The following is a 24,629-nucleotide window of genomic DNA, read 5'->3' on the forward strand; positions in this document are numbered from 1 at the left end:
GGCGGAGGTCCTTAAGGGGTAAAAGATGCGGCAGATTTATCAAGCAACCTGCGATGTTTGATCAATTGGGCGCAAATTCTGGCAACTCAGACTCAAGATAAACCGACAAAAATCCCATTCATGATTAATTTCCCTTTTTGATGCATTTTTTTTTTTTACTCCAAATTGATTTATGTAATAAAAAATACATATAGTAACACATAAAACATATATGAGACATAAACAATAAAAAAGAGACATAATAGCCCAGAGTGTGCAAATACAAAATTCTTTATTATTACAGTAATTATTTAAAAAAAAATATCTCACCAAAGAGAAATATGTGGCAGTTCTGATAAATAATTCAATATGTAGATAGTATATATCATATGGGTGAACAATATATTTGAATACCTCAGTATATAGCAATAGTACTAATAATAAACTCTCACAGTGGTCTTCAGCTCCCACCCACAGAGATGGTCACACTCTGGATCTTATCTTTACCCGCCTCTTCTCCCTAGCTAACCTTTCTAATTCGCTTCTCCCCCTATCCGACCACAACCTACTCACCTTCTCTTCATTGGTCTCTTCTGCTGCTCCCCCGATCCAAACACCGGCATCCCCCCCCCCCCCCCCCCCCCCCCCCCGCAGGAACCTTAAAAATCTTGACTTTTGCTTGCTTTCTGACTCTCTTCTCCCACTCTCTACCATTTGTTCCCTCCAAGACCCAGATGCTGCCATCACCTTATATAACACCACAATAAGTTCAGATCTTGACACTTTTGCCCCCCTCACACACAACAAAACCCGAAAAATCAACAGACAACCCTGGCACACCAACCTGACCAAATAACTCAGACAAGCTTCCAGGGCTGCTGAACGGCGATGAAAGAAATCCCATTCTAAAGATCAATTCACCGCATACAAGCAATCCCTCCTCATATTCAAATCCTCACTTGCTGATGCAAAACAGGCCTACTTCTTATCTCTCATATCTTCCCTTCCCTGGCCCACATCCCTAAACAACTTTTTCACACTTTTAAATACCTTTTCTGTCCCCCAGCGCCCTCACCCTCTCATCTCAGCTGAGGACTTTGCCACATACTTCAAACAAAACATAGTCAACATAATATAAAGCTTCAGTACACAGTTCCACAGACCCTCTACACAACTGCTCGGTCCTCTTCTCCCAAAACCCACTTCTCCACCATTACAGAAGAAATACTCTCCACTCTACTCTTCAGATCACATCTCACTACCTGTGCACTTGACCCAATCCCATACCACCTCATCCCTAACCTCACCAAAGTGTTTATCCCAGCCCTAACTCATCTCTTCAACCTATCACTAACCTTTGGTGTCTTCCCCTCTGCTTTTAAACATGCTACCATTACACCCATCCTCAAAAACCTTCACTTGACCCATCTTCTTTGTCCAGTTATCGCCCCATATTACTTCTTCCGTATGCCTCAAAGCTACTTGAACAACATGTTCATTCAGAACTGTCCTCTCACCTCTCCTCCTGCTCCCTCTTTGACCGGCTACAATCTGGCTTCCGACCCCCCCACTCAACTGAGACTGCCCTTATCAAAGTCACCAATGACCTACTAACAGCCAAAACCAAAAAACATTACTCTGTCCTCCTTCTCCTTGACCTGTCCTCTGCCTTTGACACTGTTGACCACTCCCTTCTGTTGCAAACTCTCTCATCTCTTGGCATCACTGACCTGGCCCTCTCCTGGATCACATCATACCTCATAGACCGGACGTTTAGCGTCTCCCACTCTCACACCACCTCCTCGTCTCATTCCTTCTCTGTTGGTGTCCCCCAAGGCTCTGTCCTAGGACCCCTGCTCTTCTCTATCTACACTTTCGGCCTGGAATAGCTCATAGAGTCCCATGGCTTTCAGTATGACTTTTATGCTGACGACACACAAATCTACCTCTCTGGTCCAGATATCACCACCTTACTATCCAGAATCCCACAATGCCTCTCTTCCATATCCTCCTTTTCCTCTTGCTTTCGAAAACTTAACATGGATAAAACAGAATTCATCATCTTTCCCCCCATCTTGCTCAACCCCCCCCCCCCCCAACAGACCTATCTATCACGATCAATGGCTGCACAGTCTCCCCGGTCAACCAAGTCCGCTGCTTTGGAGTAACCTTGGATTCTACCCTCTCCTTCCGACCGCACATCCAAGCCCTTTCCACCACCTGCCGCCTCCAACTTAAAAACATCTCCTGCATCCGTGTTTTCCTTAACTTTGAATCTGCGAAAATGCTTGTACATGCCCTCATCATCTCCCGCCTAGACTACAGCAACACTCTCCTCTGTGGCCTTCCATCTAGCACTCTCGCACCCCTCCAATCTATCCTCAACTCTGCTGCCCGACTAATACACCTCTCACCCTGTTACTCCTCTGCATCTCCCCTCTGCCAATCCCTTCACTGGCTCCCCATTGCCCAGCGAATTAAGTTCAAAATACTAACAAATACATACAAGGCCGTCCACAACCTGTCCCCTCACGGGCAGGGCCCTCTCTCCTTCTGTACCAGTTTGTAACTCGTCTTGTTTATGCTTAGTGCAATTGCCTGTATTATGTACAGTACGTATACCTCTTTTCATATGTACAGCGCTATGGAATGAATGGCGCTTTAATAATAAACAATAATATTGAAATAATGCTGGAAAATTACATAGAATATGTGCAGATCTAAAATACAATGTAATACCTGCCAGTATCCAAAAGAATATATAATTAAAAGGTACAAGAAAATGTAAAGCAATATAACTATGTCTCAAAAGGTATACCTATCAAATCTAGCCTTATGTTAGTATCGGAAGTAAATGGCTAGAGACACAAAGAGGGAGTAAGAAAAAAATCAACCCATGAATAGCAGGTAAGAGAGGTTACAGAGGAATACACATATCTAACATACCCATAATTTAAAAACACATCTGGACGACTGCAAACCTCTAATAAACAGATAAAACATATAGTGTGAACCATTTGCACACGTAGTATCAGCAATTCTCATCTTAGAAGCTCCTTACATAGTAAAGATCATTCATCCCCCATTCAGTTTGCATTGGCCTGAGTAAAGGGTTCTTTAAACGAGCACTGATTTACTTGTTACATTGTTCAACGACACTCATTCCAGCTGAACTCTGCCCAGGGTCGGTGCAAGGATTTTTGCCAACACAAGCGAAGCTACATTTTGGCGCCACTGGCTTCTCCTCTGTGTGGTCCTGGTATCTTCTCTCTGCTTCAGACAATCGCTGTTTTGAGGACCGTATTATTCGCCCTCTAAGACGCACCGGCCCATAAGGCACACCTAGGTTTTAGAGGAGGATAATAAGAAAAAAATATTTTCCATTACACCTCAGGTCAGACCAGCAATCAGACCCCCAATGTTAATCAGACCTCAGCTCACAGCCCCAATCAGACCCACAATGTTAATCAGACCTTTAGATTAGACCCCCATGTCAGACATCAGCCCCCATCCATCAGCCCCCCATGTCCGCCATCATGCCGCCATGTCAGCCATTAGCCCCCCATGTCAGCCATCATCCCCCATCTATCATGCCCCCCATGTAAGCCATCATGCCCCCCATGTCACATTTCTCCCCCTCCATGTCAAATCACCCCCCTATGTCACATTTCTCCCCTTCCATGTCACATTTTTCAGCCCTCCCCCAGGGTGCGCCCTAAGGCAGCCGCTTGGTCTGCCTTATGGTAGCACCAGCCCTGACTCTGCGCCTGTAAAAGGACATTCACACGATCGTATTTATGGGTCCACATCCGTTCTGCAATTTTGTGAAATGCATGCAGACCCATTCATTTCAATGGGGCCGCAAAAAATGCGGGTAGCACACCGTGTGCTGTCCACATCCGTACTTCTGCAAAAAAAGATAAAGCATGTTCATTTCTTGACAACAGTAGAGTACAAAGAGTTATGCTGATGTGTGGTTGTCACCCAGTGCATTTATGGAGTAGCGATATGCAGCAACTAATTTTTTTGAAACAGTGGTAATAAACTGTGATTACAGGTGATTTTCCCTTTAAACAATAGGAATCGCTACTGATGTCTGAAAATTTCAATGCGGTGGTCTAGTGGTTACCGGTATATGCTGGTGTATAATTGATTCAAGAAGAATCACGTCATTTCTGTCAAGCACATAAGTACATACTAAGCCTCTGCCTCTGGGCAGTAATGATTTTATGAGACGTGAGGGCGTTTGCTCCATCCTATTAGTGATTCCAGACACTCATTTCACTGTCAAATTAAAATCTGCAGGTAAGCTCTTTGGCGCTGAGAACACATTCTGGTGTAATGATCATACAGTTGATGATTTCTGCTCCCTTAGGGTCCTGGGGGGAAGGAGAGGCTCCTGGTGTGGCTGCTGCTTGGAACAGAAAACAACTGTAATGCATATTGCATAATCAGATCCTCCGCAATCTCTGATGAAGAGGACGTGTGAGAACTGGTTCTTATACGGGTGAGTAAAGCAAATCTCAAAACAGAAGGAAATGGCCCACTCTATTATTTGTGACGTAGAAGTGAATAAAAGTAGGCAATTGTTGAATGATGGGAGTCATTCTCAAATTATTGATTAGTCACTCTGCATAAGGAACCCCGTGTGGGTATGTCAAGCATAAATTTGGAAAAGACCGTACTGAATATCTCACGTATAGGCATACCATATCTCTTATATATATAAAAATGAGTTTGTCAGTCTGTTCTTTATGAGCAACCAAACGACTAGACCGATCTTCACCAAATTTGGCACACAGGTACATCAGATCTCCGGGAAGGTTTTAGCTCTCTAGGATGTAAAGTTCCTGAGATATTCCCAAAAAATGACCCACATTAGCCAATACAAGCCTGCAAGTCTTTCTTTTCAAATGTCAACTGCCATTAACACAGTTTTACTCCAAGTTTCCATAACAACCCAGCCATTTTTCTTTACTGCGTAAAGGGGCGAGCACTGTGGAGGTCACTGTTTTTAAAGGGGCGGGCACAGTGGAAGTCACTGTTATTAAAGGGGCGGGCACTGTGGAGGTCACGGTTATTAAATGGACGGGCACTGTGGAGGTCACTGTTATTAAAGGGGCGGGCGCTATGAAGGTCCCTGTTAAAGGGGCGGTCACTGTTAAAGGGGCGGTTACTGTTAAAGGGGCAGTCACTGGTAAAGGGGCAGTCATTGTAAAAGTCACTGTTAAAGGGGAGGTCACCGTGAAAGTCACTGTTAAAGGGCGGTCACTGTGAAAGTCACTGTTAACGGGACGTCACTGTTAAAGGGGCGGTCACTGTGAAATTCACTGTTAAAGGGGCAGGCACTGTGGAGGTCACTGTTAAAAAGGCGGGCACTGTGGAAGTCACTGTTAAAGGGGCGGGCACTGTGATGGTCACTGTTAAAGGGGCGGCCACTATGGAGGTCACTGTTAAAGGGGTGGTCAATGCTAAAGGGGCGGGCACTGTGGAGGTCACTGTTAAAGGGGCGGGCACTGTGAAGGTCATTGTTAAAGGGGCGGGCACTGTGGAGGTCAATGTTAAAAGGGCGGGCACTGTGGAGGTCAAGGTTAAAGGAGCGGGTACTGTAGAGGTCACTGTTATGGGGGAAACTGTCAATATCTTTTTACGACACACGGAAACATAAAATGAAATAGATGAAATATACCCATGCAAAGCCGGGTCCTTCTGCTAGTAAGCCATAACAATAACATGTTCTCCCCATGTTTGTATGGTTTCCTCATTGTGTGGATCTCCCCAGATTAATGTGGTCATCTCACCCTGCAGAATGGAGATCAAGGAACTGCATTCTTCTGAAAGCTCCATCTAGGAGACTTGTAATAGTTGAAGTAGGCTCCTACATTGAGACTACATACACTATATGGAAAAGCATTGGGAAACACCTCTTAGTCTCTTCATTCAGTTCCTGGTGTATAAAATCCAGACCCTAGTCATGCAATCTGCCTTTATAGACTTTTGGGAAAGGTTGGTTTGTTTTAACCTTTTGCTTACCGCTGCACAACTATATACGTCATGGCAGTAAACTCTTCAACCTGACATATAAAAGCATCAGGTTACATTGTGATCTGCTGGCGCCCTATAGCGCTGCAGATCGCTGTGACCACTTTAGACAGTTGCGGTCACAGTAAGTGTGATGCCCACAGACTGGTTCCAGCCAGGGGGCCCTTTAAGTGAAAGAGTCCCCGGCCTGTCATGACACCACCTGCTTTGCAGTGGGCAGCTGACAGCGTCTGAGGTATCCCTTGCCTCTTAGGAGGTGTCCCACTTATAGAACAAATAAACGTGACGCCAGCTGCGGTTAAGCAGTGGAAGCACAAGGCTCCCTTTTGTAGATGGTAATGTTGGTACCCAGAGTAGGATTGCCAGAGTGGTGCAGGGTGGGCTACAATCTCTGTAGATGTTGTTTACACATGTCACGGTGTTCCTACCTGGAAATCCTTGGATCCCAGACGTGGTGTGGTCTGAGGCAGAGCAAAAGGGGTAGGTGAACTTGGATGGTGGATGAGTAGAATGAATGGAGTCCAGACTGTAATAACGTTGAACAGTTGCTTTTACTCGACAGGAATTGGTAATACAAACAGTTTCCAAACTGTATCTTGGTCATCAGCATTAATGGCAGGCAAATACTTCTCTGCAACAGTCTTAGCTCTGTTATGCTAGCTGGAGTAAATAGGAACTTTCCTCTTCTGCTGGAACTTAGTTTAGCTGTAGTCTGTCTCTTACTTGAATCCTAGGAACCTCTTGTACTGGCTTTGGAGTACCTCAAGCTCTAGCTTCAGCTTGGATGTGCACAACCTCCAGTGATAAGGTTGGCGTAGGACTAACAGAACCTGCCCAGACAGGACCAGGCCTGCTGCCTTCCCGTAGCAGGGGTTAAGTCAGACAAGACTCCTCACACAACCTCTCCCCACGAGGGGGTAGGATAGACTGACCTACTCAATAACTAAACTCCTCCCTCTCTATAGAGGAAAGTGATAATGGCACTCCCGGACATCAGGCAAAGTAGTCTTCCTGCGTGGCATCACTGTGTACAGTGATCTACCACAATATAAAGTAAAAAAAGCTGGCAGGGGAGTGGCCTTCTTGATGTGAGAGTTCCCCCTGCTGGCTGTAAAATTAACTGTAATCCTACTGTCTGTGAATTAAAAGGAACCTGTCAGGTTGAACATAGTGTTTGAACTGTAGGCAGCATGTTACCGAGAAGGAGTAGCTGAGCAGATTGATATATGTTTTTAAAGGAAAATATTCAGTATAACTTGTATTCTAAACATTTAAATTCCTGCAGACTACATACACACAGACGTACACATTTCCCCCCTTTTTTCATTCATAAAAAAATGAAATATATATATCTTTATCCTTTTTGCTTCCATAAAAAATAGAATATGTTTTGTCTTGAAATCTTTTGTAAGAGGAAATATAAGAAAGGAAAAATATATGCAGTTAGATAGGCCCATCGCTAAAACTGAAAAAGATGGGGGTGGGGGTGGGGGGGTAAATACTCCAGTAATGAAGCTGTTAAAGAGCTCGCTGAATTCCAGCATGGTCCTGTAATAGGATGTCACCATTGTAACAAATTGGTTCATGACATTTCTTCCCTCCTAGATATTCCACCGTCAGCTGTGAGTGGTATTATTGCAAAGTGGAAGTGTTTATGAACCACAGCAACTCAGGTCTCCTATGTATTATGACGGCTTGCCGAATTGTCCAAATTCTCAAATTCCGATATTCTGGCATAATTTATAATTAGCACATCATCCTGGTCCTGAATTTTATTATGTGTGCACTGCCTATGTTATTAAATATAGCGATGGATGGGTCATAGTTGGAAAAAGATGTTGCCATAACCTAAATTAATTACTCCAATCCGGTTTTTAATCTACCCCTGACTAGTAGACATCTGGAATATCCATATATATGAATGGAAATAGGAAAAGAAGGAAAACAGGAATCATCTGGAAGGCATTTCCCTAGCACTCTGCAATGGCCTTCAACCTGGTTTCATGCGGTGATCTTAGATGCTATATTTACTCTTGTCTTACCAGAAAACATTACTATGTCAGCTAAACAGTCCCAGCTGAAGCGTTCCTTCCTTTATGTAAAACCTGATGAGCCACATGGCACATCATCGAGGAAACTCTGCCAATGATCCTTGTATTGTCTTAACCACATATTACAATTATCTTGTTGATAGTCAGAAGATTATAAAATTTTGAAAGGTGATGTTAAGCAATTAGTGACATGATCCTTGAATTATTTCATGCGTTCATTTTTATATACAATCTTTTGATTGGATTGTCATATCTGTTGTTTTTACTACAATATGGTACTTTAGATACATTCACTGGCAGGGTGCTAACACTAGAAATTATACTTTGGGAAACATGTTAGAACATATTGTAAGGGATCGCCTCTTATTCGGGGGTCATTCTCACAGATACGACTTTAGGACACCAGGTTTCAGGTCCAAACAGTGCATTTATTTCACACTCCAACCAATACAGGTCATCATGAAGTCGCAGCTTCACCTAACACATGTGACATCCACATAAAATAACAAACACTTTCCCGGCTAGGCTCTAACTAACACAGAGTTTCCTGACTCACCTAGGTCACAGTTCACTCCCTGTGAACTCGTGCGGCTTTGTCAGCCAATGTCCCACAGCCTCCTGGCTATACAGAGCACAGTATGCCCACTGTCTCTAGTTCACTGTTTCTTGTGGGGGATTGGGGCTCAGTAGTCCCCCAACTCCAGGCTATCTCCCAGCCTTGCCCAGCTGAGACCACACAGACAGAGCCTTCCCAGGCCTCTGCTGCACACAGACTCTCCAGAGTGAGCCACACCCAAGATCCAGTAGCAGGATTAAATAGGATCCCTGGACATGAGCATGTCTCAAGTCCCGGACTGGAACCTGGGGAAACAACACCTCAATGTTCACATTGCCACAGTATATAACATGTGGGGCCCCCTCTGTTACTGTGCTGTTAGGTAAAATTTACGTAAAACACGATGCAACAGCACTCCTCAAACATTGAATATATGAACTAATGCTATATTCATGATATAAATTAATGTGAGGTACTTAGCAATTGTATTTTGATCAAAATCATTTGCTCCCATCCACCACGGCAAGGTGACCTCTGTTAAATGAGACCCTACTTTATAATGACTCCTCTCCTTGTGCCAACAGGCCTTAATTCAGGGAGAGCAAACGGCAGCCATAAGCTGCACCATAAAAACAACCTGTGAAAAAGATGGGTTTGTTATGAGTACACAACCAATATGGAGGCAGCCACACATCCAAATGCATACTACTAAAACAAAGCACACAGTTAGCCAGCACATCCTGCAAAATGAAATATGTGCGCAGGTGGGAATCACTATGGCTAAAAATACTAAAGTAAAACCAAACACAATGTAACTGCACCATAATGGTTGCGCACACCTAACAACTCCATCTTCCAACAGGCTGATTTTAATTAGAGCAGTATGTAGCTGGAGCCTGCTCTCCTTGAATTCATTCAGTCCAGTCGGCACAAGGGTAGGAGTCATTAAAGAGTAGGACCCCATCTAAAAGAGGATACATTGCCGTGGTGGATGGTAACAAACGATTTTGATAAGAATATATAGTATTAGTCCATATGTTCCAAGTTTGAAGAGTGCTGTTGCATTGTGTTTGGTTTTACTTTTGTATATTATATTACTTATATTAAACAGCTTTAGGGATACAATTAATAGCAAACTAAGGTCAGGGCTACCCCAAGATCTTCTGAATTGCAGGAGCTCCAATTTTAACTATATTGAGACAGTTGCGGTTGCATGCATTTGCAATTGTCATTAAATTATCTTCCGATTTCTTTGCTATTCATATCTTTGTCATCAAATTTTTGCATTAAATTCTAATGAAAGCCGCATGTACACGTATCTCAGTGTGCTTGTACGGACAGCAACTGTTGTAGAACAGCTCGATTTTCACCTATTGTCTGTATGTGCCATCAGCGTCAGTGATTGTTTTTGGCACATGCCTTTGCAGAGCCATAACTTTTTTTTTTATGTATGAGGGCTTTTTTTTTTGCAAGACAAGTTGTATCTTCTAATGGCAACATTTAATATTGCATATGATGTAGTGGGAAGCTGGAAAAAAAATGGGGTGGAATTGGGAAAAAAAACACAATTCCACCACAGTTTTATGGGTTTCATTTTGAGGTAAAACTGACCTGTTACCTTCATTCTCCGGGTCAGTACGATTACAGCCATATCATATTTTTTTAATAGTTTTTCTTGTGTCTTAATACTTAAAAAAAATTTTTTTTAGCACTTTCTATTAAATTTTTTTAAGGTGAAGTGACGATAAAACTGTAAATTAACCATTTCTTTTCTGTTATGGCGTACAGGATAAATACATTTATATTTTAACAGTTTAGCCATTTTGGGACATGTGATATTAGTGATGTTTTCTTTAATTGTTTATTTTTAATATGGGGGTGGTTTGAATTTTTTAAATATTTTTAAAGCTTTTTTTAGGGTACTCCTAGGGGACTTGAACATGCAATCATCTGATCACTTCTCCCATAGACTGCAATAAACTACTATTGCGATCTATGGGAGATTCACTATATTCATATTTGCCACAGGCAGGGCTCCATAGGTACATTGCTCTGGCAGGTCTCGGCTCCAACGACTGAACAGCTCCATCAAACTCGATGCATTGGAACTATTTGGGCCCCAGTGCAGGACTCATAGAAAAATTGCCGTGGTCACAATTTTCCACGCCATCTGAGGGGTTAAAAGTCTATGATCAGCGTTATTGCCAATCATGGACTTGCAGCAGCAGCAGCAGAAACCCGTGGGCTATGGCGCCTGCTTAGCTCCTGAGTGGGTTCCATCTTTTAAGACCATACATCCGCTGTACATATTAGGCAGATGTCTGTACGGTATTAAAGGGGTGTTCCAGCTAAACTAAAATAGAAGCAGGCTCAGTGGGACTTAAAACATGAAAGAAGATATACCTCTACCAATATCCCACAGCTGCCATTTTGGAGTGATACGTCCACTGATCCCCCGTGGTTGCCATAACCTTGACTTCGGGCTCTGGTCTTGACACACAGGAAATGCCTCAAAATTCTCTCTCTGCCAGTCAGTGGCTGAAGTGGGTCACCTCAGCGCTCAGCGACTGGTTGAGAGAGCATTTTGAGGTATTTCCTGCGTGTTGAGACAGGAGCCAGAGGTAGAGAGCAGCAGGGACTCGGGCAGAGTCAGAACAGCAGTGGTGGGGGGATTAGTGGAGGCATATGTTATTTTCTGTTTTGAAGCCCCTCTGACCCCACTGCCAGTTATTTTTGATTAGCTGGAACACCCTTTAAGCATTTTTAATGATTCTGCAACCTACTAACTATAATTTTTCCTGTAGCCGTGAACAGCAGACTCACTAGAAGTTGATAAGACACACTCATGGTGCCTTATTGTCTTCTCAGCATAAATACTCTATGATGAACAGGAGTTGGCCGGGTAGAAGAGCGGTGTTTAGAATGCAGACAGTAAGAATATGCTTCATTTTATTAAGCACAAAGTAATCCTCTGCCAGGGAGACATTACAACTTCCCACCCACAATTTTAATATAATGCTAGGGAACTGCGAGCATCTTCTCTTGCAGAGCAGTAGTACTTGTTCTGCTAGTGCTACCAGCACCTTTACTGTATAGACAGTGATGACCAAAGTAAATGTACACAAGAGTGAGCAGATCCATTGTATCACCGTCAGTGATTGCTAAGCAGCCATCCACATTCATCTTGACAGATTCTATAATAAATAGTTCAAATGTGAAACTATATTTGTCACCAGAGCCTTAAAGGGATTCTGTCATGACATTTGAGGCCTATAACCTAAACATATGGCCAGGTCCCTACTAATAATCTGAATCCGAAACTGTCCTTATTAAATGTGCCTGTGGCCCTATTAGCTCATAAAACAGGTTTTTATAACCTGTCATTCACCTACCTAAGGTGTCCAAGGGGACGTCGCTTCCTACAGGGTGCCCGGCTGCAGCCATCCCCGTCTGGTGCCCAGCGCCGCCTTCCCACTAGAAATCGCCGCCCTCCCTTTCTATAGAGCCGCCTTCCTCACCTCAGCGCCGCCTCCCTCAGCCAGATCCCGCGCGTGCGCACTAGGTATAACCTGATGCGTCCGTGCGGACTCCTGGCAGCAGCCTCGTTGAGCGAAGTGCGCATGCGCCGGCCGGCGCACTTCGCTCAAACCTGCCTTGACCGCCCTATTGCAGCCATCCTCTCACAGCCGCATGGGATCTGGCTGAGGGAGCGGACGATTTCGGAGGCAGTGCTGAGGTGAGGAAGGCGGCGCCGAGGTGAGGAAGGCGGCTCTATAGAAAGGGAGGGCGGCGATTTCTAGTGGGAAGGCGGCGCTGGGCACCAGACGGGGATGGCTGCAGCCAGGCACCCTGTATGAAGCGACGTCCCCTTGGACACCTTAGGTAGGTGAATGACAGGTTATAAAAACCTGTTTTATGAGCTAATAGAGCCACAGTTTGAGATTCAGGTTATTAGTAGTGACCTGGCCATATGTTTAGGTTATAGGCCTCAAATGTCATGACAGAATCCCTTTAAGGCTACTTTCACATTGGCGTTTTGGCTTTCCGTTACTAAGATCCATTCAGGGCTCTCACATGCGGTCCAAAACCGATCAGTTTTGCCCTAATGCATTCTGAATGGAAAAGGATCCGCTCAGAATGCATCAGTTTGCCTCCGATCAGTCACCATTCCGCTCTGGAGGCTGCCTGCAGAGTTTTGCTGTCCGCCTGACGAAACTGAGCTAAATGGTGTAAACATGGCTGCAGGTGTAACTGGGAAAACCATACCATGAACCATTAAAACTATACAAACGTGAGTACATGTTTGAGCAGTTATGTGGCTTTAAAAGGCTGTGCACCATTTGTATGTATTTGACATCTAGTTTCTTTACTATTTACATCAAAGATCTATATGATGCCTTTCAATATAGAAAAAAAAACATTTTTATATTATACGAGTTTTGGGAACAGGCTACTTTCACACTCGCGTTGTGGGCAGATCCGTCATGGATCTGCAAAAACGGATCCGTTACAATAATACAACCGCATGCATTCGTCATGAACGGATGCGTTTGTATTATCTGTAACATAGCCAAGACGGATCCGTCATGAACACCATTGAAAGTCAATGGGAGACGGATCAGTTTTCTATTGTGCCAGATTGTGACAGAGAAAACGGATCTGTCCCCATTGACTTACATTGTGTGCCAGGACGGATCCGTTTTCTCTGTCACAATCTGGCACAATAGAAAACTGATCCGTTTCCCATTGACTTTCAATGGTGTTCATGACGGATCCGTCTTGGCTATGTTACAGATAATACAAACGCATCCGTTCATGACGAATGCATGCGGTTGTATTATTGTAACGGATCCTTTTTTGCAGATCCATGACGGATCTGCCCACAACGCGAGTGTGAAAGTAGCCTGTTCCCAAAACTCGTATAATATAAAAATGTTTTGTTTTTTTTCCTATATTGAAAGGCATCATATACAGTACAGACCAAAAGTTTGGACACACCTTCTCATTCAAAGAGTTTTCTTTATTTTCATGACTATGAAAATTGTAGATTCACACTGAAAGGCATCAAAATTATGAATTAACACATGTGGAATTATATACATAACAAACAAGTGTGAAACAACTGAAAATATGTCATATTCTAGGTTCTTCAAAGTAGCCAGCTTTTGCTTTGATTACTGCTTTGCACACTCTTGGCATTCTCTTGATGAGCTTCAAGAGGTAGTCCCCTGAAATGGTTTTCACTTCACAGGTGTGCCCTGTCAGGTTTAATAAGTGGGATTTCTTGCCTTATAAATGGGGTTGGGACCATCAGTTGCATTGAGGAGAAGTCAGGTGGATACACAGCTGATAGTCCTACTGAATAGACTGTTAGAATTTGTATTATGGCAAGAAAAAAGCAGCTAAGTAAAGAAAAACGAGTGGCCATCATTACTTTAAGAAATGAAGGTCAGTCAGTCAGCCGAAAAATTGGGAAAACTTTGAAAGTAAGGGCTATTTGACCATGAAGGAGAGTGATGGGGGGCCAACAAGTGCTAAGCATCTCTGGGAATTCCTTCAAGACTGTTGGAAGACCATTTCAGGGGACTACCTCTCGAAGCTCATCAAGAGAATGCCAAGAGTGTGCAAAGCAGTAATCAAAGCAAAAGGTGGCTACTTTGAAGAACCTAGAATATTACATATTTTCTGTTGTTTCACACTTGTTTGTTATGTATATAATTCCACATGTGTTAATTCATAGTTTTGATGCCTTCATAGTCATGAAAATAAAGAAAACTCTTTGAATGAGAAGGTGTGTCCAAACTTTTGGTCTGTACTGTAGATCTTTGATGTAAATAGTAAAGAAACTAGATGTCAAATACATACAAATGGTGCACAGCCTTTCATATGCCACATAACTGCTCAAACATGTACTCACGCTTGTATAGTTTTAATGGTTCAATGGTATGGTTTTCACAGTTACACCTGCAGCCATGTTTACACAGCTCTGGGGCTGTGAACCTTTAGGCGCCTGCAATATTAAAACAGTGACTGTATGAGTTGTAGATATAAAGTGCATACACTATAACTTCATCATTATAAACATGAAGAGCCAACACTGGACAGGAATATAAACTATTAGACAGGAATATAAACCACTGGATTCTTTCTTCTTCATTATGTATACTCACAATGCTGTCTTTCGTCCAACGGCAGCAGCCTACCTTATTAAGGAACACTAAACCTAAATACATAGATAAGACTTACCAGGAGCCTGTCATATTGTGCATGCAATCCACAGGGAGCAGGTTATAGAGCAGGAGGAGCTGAGAAGATTAATATATACCGGTAGTTTTATGCATATAACTTGTATTTTATTAATTCAAATACCTGCACACTTTATGCTTAGGAGTCCAGTGGGCGGTCCTACTTAGTGATTGACATCTACCTCTGTATGTACAGTTAGGTCCATATATATTTGGACATTGACACAAATTTTGTTTTTATTACCTGTATACTAAAACATGTTCAAGTTATATTTATATAATGGACATGGACATAAAGTCCAGACTTTTAGCTTTCATTTGAGGTTATCAACAATAAAATTGGATTAAGGTTTTAGGAGTTTTAGCTCCTTTAAATGTGGCACCCTGTTTTTAAAGGGGCCAAAAGTAATCGGACAATTGACTCAAAGGCTGTTTCATGGGCAGGTGTGGGCAATTCCTTCATTATTTCATTCTCAATTAGGCACATAAAAGGCCTGGAGTTGATTTGAGGTATGGTGCTTGCATTTTGAAGATTTTGCTGAGAAGTAAACATACGGTCAAAGGAGCTCTCCATGCAGGTGAAACAAGCCATCCTTCATCTGCGAAAACAGAAAACCCATCCGAGAAATTGCTACACTATTAGGAGTGGCAAAATCTACAGTTTGGTACATCCTGAGAAAGAAAGCACTGGTGACCTCAACAATGCAAAAAGACCTGGACGCCCACGGAAGGCAACAGTGGTGGATGATCGCAGAATAATTACCATGGTGAAGAGAAACCCCTTCACAACAGCCAACCAAGTGATCAACACTCTCCAGGATACAGGCATATCAATATCCAAATCTACCATAAAGAGAAGACTGCATGAAAGTAAATACAGAGGGTTCGCTGCAAGGTGCAAGCCACTCATCAGCCTCCAGAATAAGAAGGCTAGATTGGACTTTGCTAAAAAAACATCTTAAAAACCAGCACACTTCTGGAAGAACATTCTTTGGGCAGATGAAGCCAACAGCAACCTCTACCAGAATGATGAAAAGAAAAAAGTATGGCGAAGGCATGGTACAGCTCATGATCCAAAGCATACCACATCATCTGTAAAACACGGCGGAGGCAGTGTGATGGCTTGGGCATGCATGGCTGCCAGTGGCACTGGGTCCCTAGTGTTTATTGATGATGTGACACAGGACAGAAGCAGTCAGAGGAATTTTGGGGTTTTCAGAGACATACTGTGTGCTCAAATGCAGCCAAACTGATTGGTTGGCGTTCCATAATACAGATGGACAATGACCCAAAACATAAAGCCAAAGCAACCCAAGAGTTTATTAAAGCAAAGAAGTGGAATATTCTTGAATGGCCAAGTCAGTCACCGATCTGAACCCAATAGAGCATTTCACTTGTTAAAGACTAAACTTCAGACAGAATGGCCCACAAACAAACAGCAACTGAAAACCGCTGCAGTAAAGGCCTGGCAGAGCATTAAAATGGAGGAAACACAGCGTCTGGTGATGTCCATGAGTTCAAGATTTCAGGCAGTCATTGCCAACAAAGGCTTTTTAACCAAGTATTAGAAATTAACATGTTATTTACAATTATTTAATTTGTCCAATTACATTTGAGCCCCTGAAATGAAGGGATTGAGTTTAAAAAATGCTTTAGTTCCTCATACTTTTATGCAATCATTTTGTTCAACCCTCTGAATTAAAACTGAAAGTCTGAACTTCAACTGCATCTGAATTGTTTTGTTCAAAATCCATTGTGGTAATGTACAGAACAAAAATTAGAAAAAGGTTGTCTCTGTCCATATATATATATATATATATATATATATATATATGGACCTAACTGTACATGTATAGTACCCCAGACATGGGGGTATCTGCAAATGTTTCATTATGTATTGTTATATTATGTCTTAATGTTATGTTATGTTTAGACCGTGTATTCCAGCAAGAAGAGGTATGATTGGCAGTGGTTGGTAGGACTAGGACTAACCACCCTGTTCCTCCCCTCTCGGTAGGCGTGGGCCAGCTCTACCTCCTGCCAGAAGGGGTAGTTCGAGGCCAAATGGAGAGGAGATAGGAAGCATATGCCAGAGCCCCTACTCTGGTGTATCACACGTTTTTGCACTAAGTAAAGGGAGACCTTAATACTTTTACTTCTGGCCTCCTGTTTCTACAAACCACCGACTTCTCTGTCGACTACAGGCTCTATGGTAGGGATGGGCTGCACGTCAATGGGGAAGGTGCTAGAAGGTTGGAGAAGTGTTTAAACTAGGGACTGGGAGGGAGTGTAATTACATTATAGGAGGGAAAGATAGTGCAGATAGAGACCTGGGGCTAGGTAATGGAACTGGGGAAGAAATGGAAGGAGGGGCTAGAACAGTTCATAATATCCCACAAAGTTCTCCAAAGTGCTGCTACATCGCCTCCCTCATTTCTGTCAACCACCCTACCCATGCTCTCTGTTCTGCCAGTGATCTAAGTTTAACATCTTCCATAATTTAAACCACTCCTGCCTTTCAAGACTTTTGTCGATTTGCACCAGCTCTCTGGAATGTGCCACCTTATACAATAAGGTTAAATCCTAACTTCCTTAGCTTTAAACGTGCCTTAAAAACACATTGTTTGAGGCAGGTTTATCATATTCTCTAATCTGAATGTTCCTTGTTTACATTCCCCCCATCTCTAATTCTGCAGAACTGGATGCCATCATCCAACACTGCTTTCTACTCTTAAAGCACTGTCTCATGCAGCTTTATCTTTACTACAATACATAGTATAAAAATGGCTGGACCAATATAGAAGAGAAGCATTTTTTGTGTCACTTCTACTTCCTCCTAGATCAGTGGCGTAGCTAGAAATAACTGGGCCCACAGCAAATTTTTTAATGGGGCCCCCCTCCCCCAGTAATTTTTTCGCAACCCCTTCCTTTCATGCCACCCCCATTCCTGTGGCTAGTAAAGATCACTCTCTCAGACCAGCCCCGGCAGCTGTTCCATCCGTTTCCGACACTGTCTATACTGTCACTGTATATCATTTCATTGTGTAATACTGTTGAGGGGGCCTAACAAAGTCTTTTTAGTCCTCCTCCACCTGGATGGGCCCCTTTTGGGTCAGGGCCCCAAAGCAGCCGCTTCCCCTGCTTCCCCTGTAGCTACACCCCTGTCCTAGATTGTAAGCTCTTGCGAGTAGGACCCTCACCACCTGGTGTTTGAATTGTGTATTAGTTTGTAACTCTGTGATGTCCAAATTGGTTTGTACATGTACACCCTTTGAATTTTACAATTCTGTAGAATATGCTCTACATAATTATAGATTTGTATTACTATTAATAGTATCATGATGGCAGCAGACATTGTTATGACCATCCTGTCACTAATTCCATTGAAGAATAGTAATACTCTATCCAGCTTGCATATGGGACTCAAAAGATTGCATTCCAGGGAACCCTCATTACAAGATAAAATGTGTCTGTATTGTCATGTTTGCAGATCCTCAGATCTTACAGAGGCCATGATACATTGCAGAACAGCATACATCCTCCATATCATCAGCAGTTCTATAATTTCATCACCATTGAACTTGACAAGGTCCCAACTGCACATGTTGTGCTAAATTATGAAAATTTGTGCAGACAGGTTTTCTTTTGGAGTAGATCTAGAAAATGTTCCAGATTTAAGGCTCATGGACACAGCAGTAGTACGGATTTGTTTCGTACCAGGCCTAATAGGGCTGCCATAGAGATACATGAACCCTCTACTGTATATCCGTATACCTCTGGTTTCACGTGGAACCATACATTTTTTGTAACATTTGTATTCCAAATCATTAGGCCTTGTTCACACTTCAGTGAATTAAATGATGAAACACTGTCTTGTCACGGATGTCTTCACAGAAATGTGAACAAGGCCTCACTGTATGAAATTCCCTGAGTTCTCATCATAGAAGAAAGACACATAAATTGTATGAGCACATAAAATATTCATGCAGTTTATAACAATTCCCAATAGGCTGCCTTCTCAGACTGCAATGAATTATCTAATATTACATGTTTCTTGACATACTGTATAACATATTATTTTTAAAGATCTTGGTATCTGATGCCCTAATCTTACTAATAAAAATCTACCTGTGTCCTAGGTCCTATACGTTCCTCAGCTTCACCTCTTGGTCTGAGCACTTGTCCCATGAATCCTGGTTTATATAGGACCTGAGTGATTGTGACCCAGAGGTTACAATGGCAGTGACCCATTGGGCCACTGCTAATAATAGGGGTTTTTTTTTCTTCATATTTCCTAATGTATTATTAGGTGTTATGCTGTGTTATGTGAATTGTAAGTAACTTCTGGCTGAATCACAAGGTTAATTTCCATTCTGTGGAGGTTATCTCCAGGAAGGGGTTGCCCTAACCCGGGACCGCCCTTTTTTGTGGATTGAATTAGTTAGAGGGAATTGGTTTAATTGAGAGAAGCTTCCTGCTATATGCAGGCCTTTGGCACACACAGTCAGCAATTTGGGACCCAGAGTGGACTCCAGAGAACCCATGAAAATAACTATTGAGAAGGTTGAGCAGCCAAAAAAGGAGGGGTCATGGAAGTAGTCTGTGAAGGTAATGCACGTTTATTGCTTGCTAAACTTCACAGCCCTTGGCTGGTACAAAACGCTTCAAGCTCCCAGTCATACCAGTGTGACAGATTTTGTTTCTGTCTTAGGATCTAAACCCCCCACAGTGGGAATTGTAGACATATATATTTTGTGAGGAATTGCACCCCTAGGCTGGATTGGAATGTAGAAAAGTGTTATATTAGAAAGTACATCTAAAAGGGACCTAGAGATAATTCCCTTATTTAATTACCCTTATTAGAACTGTTTGAGAATTTTGCCTCCATTTTATTTGGATGTTAAGAACTTGCTCTTCAGTAAAGTCTTCTGGTTAAAAAATCTGCACACCTCTATATCTCCTCTGGTCTCCTGTCCTTAAACCACAATCTGACACCAAGGGCACCCCACCTTCCCCTGGGCAGGAGTCCACAACCTAAGTGTGCCCGGGGGAGACCTATGTAGATAGTCCCATGGTCCCCTCTGGGAGTGAAGGAGCAGGACATGGCCACCGTGAGCATTGGCCACCCTAATTGCCACATCCACACCCATCTTCCTCCCCGTCGTGCTGCGCTCCAGGAGTGTTGCACAACGGCCTCATGTCCCTAAGCACAAGATGTCACATATAAGACCACATACAACACAAGCACTACAGTAAGTTATTACAAGATCATTGTGCACCTGGATGCATTGAAGAACATTCTTATCACACATATCTCCCCTTTTCCATCGCCACATTTTAATTGAAAGTTTAGATAACATATAGGTGCACTTTAAGATACGGCTGCATACTACATGATAAATATTGTACTACATTTTTATCGCTTTCATTAGTTCTGTAATACAACAGATCAGTACAAAGGAGGCAAAAACACAATTGTCATTAAGAGTTAATATTTTATATTACTAGACTGGTAACATCCCCTGGGTGCATTCTATGGAAGGATCACAAATACATTTAATTGTGTTGGTAACAATTTTACGGAGGCGAATTGAATGTGCTCTCTTCATTTGCTAATATGTATTCACAACCGCACTGCCAAGTGAAAACAATGTATTATTAAGTCATTGTGCATGGTTGTTGCTTGAATTTTTGCATACTGCAAAGCTGTAAACCAGTCCTTAGAGGCAGTATACAGTTCAGGGTACAGTCACACGGCATGGTAGGGACCCGGTCACGACTAAGAACATGTTTGTTCGAAACGCGTAGACGTTCATATGGAACACTGAGGTGATGCTGTCACTGTATGGATCTGTACTATACTGAATAAAGGAACCCACAAATTTTTCTAACTTCGATGCTGGATTCATCGCTTTATTTCTACTATTTCCGGTCTTACCAAGGTCTCCGTGCATCAAGGAAATCGACACAAGGGATAGAGGCAACAGGTGAGCTGGACATTGTTTACAATACGAATCATGGTTGGGACCGCACAGCCATGCAAGTCGCAGGGAAATTAACTGATTAGAACCAAATTGTTTATTCAGTGTTCATTGTAGGTCATATGGTAACCTGCAAAACCATGCAGCCATTAAAGGGAATCTTTCATCAGGATTCTGGACTATTATTAAGGACCCTGGGATTTTCCATTTTTTTTTGTTTTCGTTTTTCACTCCCCGATTTCCCATAGTCCTAACTTTTTTATTTTTCCATTCACATAGCCTTATGAGGGCTTATTTTTTATGGGACAAGTTGTACTTTCTAATGGCACCATTTACGGTTGCATACCATGTAGTAGGAAGCTGGAAAAAAATTCCAAATGGGGTAGAATTGGGAAAAACGTAATTCTGATAAAGGTTTTTATTTTTTACACTGTACACTATGCTGTAAAATTGACCTGTTATCTTCATTCTCCAGTACAGTTACAATGAGAACGTTTTAATACTGATTTTTTTTTTTTAACCTTTGAGAAAAAAAAATGTAAAATTTGTTACCTCATTTGCCAAATGCCATTAATATTGTTATATTTTAATTATATGGGTATTTTCGCACGTGGCGATGCCCATGATGTTTATTTTTTTTTATTGTTTAAGTATTTTTATTATAAGGAAAGAGAGGTGATTTGAATTTATTATTTTTTTTTACTTTTTTTAAGTCACCTTGGGTGACAATAACTGGCAATCATTAGATTGCCTATTGTGTTCATTGATGTCTATAGAGACATCATTGAACACTTCATTTGCACTGTACCAATACAATGCTGCCACCTAGTGGCCTGTATTGGTATAGTCATCTAATAGGCTCTGAAGCCTGCTTGAGGCTTCAGCCTATAAGCGCAAGGTAACAGGTTCCCCGATCTCTGCTGGGGAACGCTGTTACTGGAGCGGAAGTGCGTGACTTCTGCTTCCGGACTGCGCAGATGCTGTGGTCACATTTGACCACGTCATCTGAAAGGGAAAATGTATGCGATCGGCCTTATGGCTGATCGCATAAATGTGCTGCGGGTCTCTGCTATTTAAAATAGCAGAAACCCGGCAGCTATGGCCCCGCTGCACGTGCGAGCGGGCGCCATGTTTGAGGACTGGACCTTAAAGGTTTAACTGCAGTAATACATTAGTAGTCCATATCACTATTTTATATTTTCCTACTGCCCCACATTTGTCCACTGTCAGCGTTTAGAGTGGCATTAAAATACATTGTCAGGACTGCTGTACATGCGCACATGAGTCCTCTCCATTATGTTAGCGCAGCACAACAGTCCTGACTGTGTATTTCAGCACAGCCTTGAGTGCTGATAGCGGGGCTATAGGGTCAGTAGGAAAATAAAAATTGATGATCTGGACTCCTTATCTTCAGTACTACTCATGTTTTACTGCAGATAATAGTCCAGAATCCTAGTGACAGATTCCTCTTAACAACAAACACTCGATAAACAATTTGTTTCTTATCAGTTAATATGATTCCCATATGGCTTGCACAGCAGCCGCATCCCATCCGTGCTGTATGGTCATACCGTAAACACTTTCTACTATACAAACTATTAGAATACACCATTATAAGCAGCCTTGTCAAAGCAATATACCAGACTGTAAGGGTATGGCCATACATTGCGTAAATGCTGCTGATTTTCTTTGGCGGAATTGCATGCGGAAAACTGTCAGATTGCGAGGGCATCTTCTGTGCACAGCCCTCTTCAGATCACCCCACAGATTTTCAATCGGATTCAGGTCTGGGCTCTGGCTGGGCCATTCCAAAACGTTAATCTTCTACTGGTGAAGCCATTCCTTTGTTGATTTGGATGTATGCTTTGGGTCATTGTCATGCTGAAAGATGAAGTTCCTCTTCATGTTCAGCTTTCTAGCAGAAGCCTGAAGGTTTTGTGCCAATATTGACTGGTATTTGGAACTGTTCATGATTCCCTCTAGCTTAACTAAGGCCCCAGTTCCAGGTGAAGAAAAACAGCCCCAAAGCATGATGCTGCCACCACCATGCTTCACTGTGGGTATGGTATTCTTTTGGTGATGTACAGTGTTGTTTTTGCGCCAAACATATCTTTTGGAATTATGGACAAAAAGTTCAACCTTGGTTTCATCAAACCATAACACCTTTTCCCACATGCTTTTGGGAGACTTCAGATGTGTTTTTGCAAAATGTAGCTTCGCTTGGATGTTTTTCTTCGTAAGAAAAGGCTTTCATCTTGCCACTCTACCCCATAGCCCAGACATATGAAGAATACGGGAGATTGTTGTCACATGTACCACACAACCAGTACTTGCCAGATATTCCTGCAGCTCCTTTAATGTTGCTGTAGGTCTTTTGGTAGCCCCCCAGACCAGTTTTCTTGGTAATGTCACTTTTGTGCCATATTTTCTCCACTTGATGATGACTTGATGAAGTCTTCACTGTGTTCCATGGTATATCTAATGCCTTGGAAATTCTTTTGTACCCTTCTTCTGACTGATACCTTTTAACAATGAGATCCCTCTGATGCTTTGGAAGCTCTCTGTGGACCATGGCTTTTGCTGTGGGATGCGACTAAGAAAATTTCAGGAAAGACCAACTAGAGCAGCTGAACTTTATTTGGGGTTAACCAGAGGCACTTAAATGATGGCAGGTGTATGCTAACTTCTATTTAACATGATTTTGAATGTGATTGTGAACACAGCTACATCCCAAGTTACAAGAGGGTGTGCACACTTATGCAACCACATTATTATAGTTAATTTTTTTTTTTCTTCCCTCCACCTAAAATATTTCAGTTTGTTTTTCAATTGAGTTTATAGGTCACATTAAAGGTGGAAAAAGTTCTGAAATGATTTATCTTTGTCTCATTTTTTTTACATCATGGAAACCTGACATTTTAACAGGGGTGTGTAGACTTTTTATATCCACTGTATATATATATATATATATATATATATATATATATATATATATATATATATAGAAATGGAAGTTCAAGGCAGCACTCCTAGGAGTGCTGCCTTGAACTTCTATTTCCGTATAATACCACAGGAGCGGGCACCCATTTTTTACCTTGAGAGTAAGCAACATTTACTTTATGCGCATCAATGGATCCGCTGTTAAATCAGCCTTCACCGGTCACTTTTTCGTACACCGAAGCCGACAGGGACAGAATCGTGGGAGCATGTGGAGGCAATGTGGACTTTCTTTCGGTTCCCTCGCTGCTTGACATCAAAAAAAGGTACGAACGTGATACAAAAAAATGTCTCACCTTGGAATTACATTCCACCACTCTAGTGGAATACGTTAAAACCAACCGTATACCTAGGGGGATGCGTGTGCAACCAAGATCCTCCATGTATTCCAATGACCTAGAATTCCGGTCGAAATACGAACAAATTTCCAACAAATATTCTTTGGATTTGATGCTTTTAAACATTGAGTTTATGCGCAAAGATTTATTTTCCACAGCAGCGAACAAGACCGCAGATGAGGCCTCATTAAGGGCAACTTTGTCCCCATAGGACTTTGATGATTACCACAATAAGCTCCAACCCCATCTCAATAAGCTTAAAAGTGAAATTCAAGAGACCAAGCGAGGAAAATGGCAAAGGGACACAATGGATTACACCACGGGTCACGTCTATAATTGGAATGAAAATAATCGACCAAATCCAAATCTGAGTCACAGAAAAACGAAAAAGCGGGATGATTCCAACACCAATAATCCAGCTATTTTTTTAAGGCCTCCAC

General features: G+C 42.3%; 1 protein-coding gene across 2 annotated transcripts in view; it reads right to left on the reverse strand.

Moving 5' to 3' along the window:
* The window catches only part of STK25 (serine/threonine kinase 25), a 108,866-nt gene that overhangs the window by 56,659 nt on the left and 27,578 nt on the right, over window positions 1-24,629 (reverse strand). For both annotated transcript variants that reach the window (XM_040427935.1, XM_040427936.1), the window contains exon 2: window positions 14,546-14,638. The gene's annotated coding sequence lies outside the window, so the exon portion shown is untranslated. The remainder of the gene's footprint in view (window positions 1-14,545; window positions 14,639-24,629) is intronic.

The sequence above is a fragment of the Bufo bufo genome, chromosome 4, assembly GCF_905171765.1.
Source record: "Bufo bufo chromosome 4, aBufBuf1.1, whole genome shotgun sequence".
NCBI lineage: Eukaryota > Metazoa > Chordata > Amphibia > Anura > Bufonidae > Bufo > Bufo bufo.